Source organism: Frankliniella occidentalis, unplaced genomic scaffold (assembly GCF_000697945.3).
Source record: "Frankliniella occidentalis isolate FOCC.00 unplaced genomic scaffold, Focc_3.1 Scaffold7, whole genome shotgun sequence".
NCBI lineage: Eukaryota > Metazoa > Arthropoda > Insecta > Thysanoptera > Thripidae > Frankliniella > Frankliniella occidentalis.
In genome coordinates, this window is record NW_026267137.1 from 2132451 (window position 1) to 2134184 (window position 1734).

The 1734-nt window shown below is 51.2% G+C and overlaps 1 protein-coding gene across 1 annotated transcript in view; it reads left to right on the forward strand.

The window, feature by feature from the left end:
- LOC113215360 (hemicentin-1) overlaps positions 1-1734 on the forward strand; it is a 479462-nt gene that overhangs the window by 350416 nt on the left and 127312 nt on the right. The gene's annotated exons all lie outside the window — the stretch shown is intronic.

A 1734-nucleotide genomic window follows, 5' to 3' on the forward strand; every position in this document is an offset into this window, starting at 1 on the left:
CACCTCCTCCGCCCCGCCCTGTCGCACACGCGACGAGCCCAACGGCCTGACACTAATTGGTCGCTCACTCGTGTCGCCTTCCTCTTTTTCTTGTCATCCCGCTGCTGCTGCCGCTGCCGCCCATCCTCGGACCAGTAACTTGCTCTGCCGCCTGCCTCCTCAAAAAGTTTTGCAAAAGTAAATTATACCGGAAGTTTTAATTAGTTTTGGTTTGGGCGACACTCGTTGGCACACAGTCGATGGCGCCCGTTGCACCGGGCTGTGATTGTATCGGGCAGGTGTTACGTCACGGGAAGCGGAGTGAGAGAGAGGGAGTTAGCGAGGGAGAGCGAGATAGAAAGAGAGAGAGAGAGGGGGGGGATGAATAAAAAGATATGTGTAGTGAGTCTACTTATATTCATACGTGGCACGGCTGCAAAGAGATCCTCATCACCACCACCGGGAGGCATCATGCCGTGTATGCTGAGTTGTGTGCGTGCGTAAATATGTGTGTGTGTGTGCGTGTGCGTTTGTGTGTGCACGCCCTAATTGAAACTTTTGCCACAACAAATCAAATGAGCCCCATCTGCTGGAACCGAGTGTGCCCCGGTCCTTCCTCTCACCGCGTGCGGCTGTGTGTTGCACTGCGAAAAATGCGTTATAGTTGCCCTAACACAACGTTATTAGCTGTGAGCAACAAGAGTCACCTCTCTCGACGACAACGGACATCGTTGGCTGATGAGAGAAACACGCCAGTTGCGAGAAACGAATTTCTTTGTTCTGTGTGGTGACGAACTTCGTTTGGTCTCTACGCGAACGAATCTCATCTTTTCTTTTCTGCTCTAGCTGATGTACGTTAGTTTCTGTGGGTCACAGTCTCCATTCGTGATTTTCTTATTCTGTGGCGTCCATTATTAGTCGTTCCAGCTAATATGCTTTAGATAGCGTGTCACACGCCTTATGTTAGCTGCAATAAGCTACAACATTTGCTCGCTCCGCAGACAGCAAAAAACGTGAGCCATCTCAGCTGACTTGTGTTTTTCCCGTAGCGACACGGGTGTCCGGGCTGCTGGCCGTCCCTCGTCACCCGAACTCTGTGTATGTCCCATTTTAACGCCTAGCTGCGTCGCTGACGCCACGTTAGCGTTACAGCCACAGATTTTTTTTGTTTAATTTTTATCATCCCTTGCCTCGGGCGACCACTGGCCTGTGTTCTATATCACAGTAAGTTACCTCGCGCACACAAGCGCACGCACATTTGCACCCAGTTATTTGTGTGCGCATTCTTCATGATGCCCCACAACCCCCCCTCCACCCCGGCAAAGCCTCGCCGGCTAATATCCACAAACATTTAATTTCCACCTCGTTTGAATTCACGTAGTACAACACAGTGTGCGCTCATCGGGATCGGCGGGACATAAACAGACATGTGTGTGCAGTGAGTGTAGACCTGCGTGCCATAAATGTATTTGGAAAGTTATTTATTATTCGCGGAAATGGCTGAATAACGGTTTACTCGATACAATATTAAGTATTTGACTCCGTTTCCTCCAGTTTGCCGGCCGTCCTCTGACCAGGCGAGCGCGGCCCCCACGCGCCCCCACGCGCTCGCACCCCTAGTGGGGCCCTTCTCCCGCGGCGCTCATTTGATCTTACATCTGACGACACTAAGAGGATTAATTAGTCACCTGGACGACTGATTTGCCTCTCAGGTGTAATCTTCTTACTGATGAGGAGAGATGGAAAGGGGGGGGG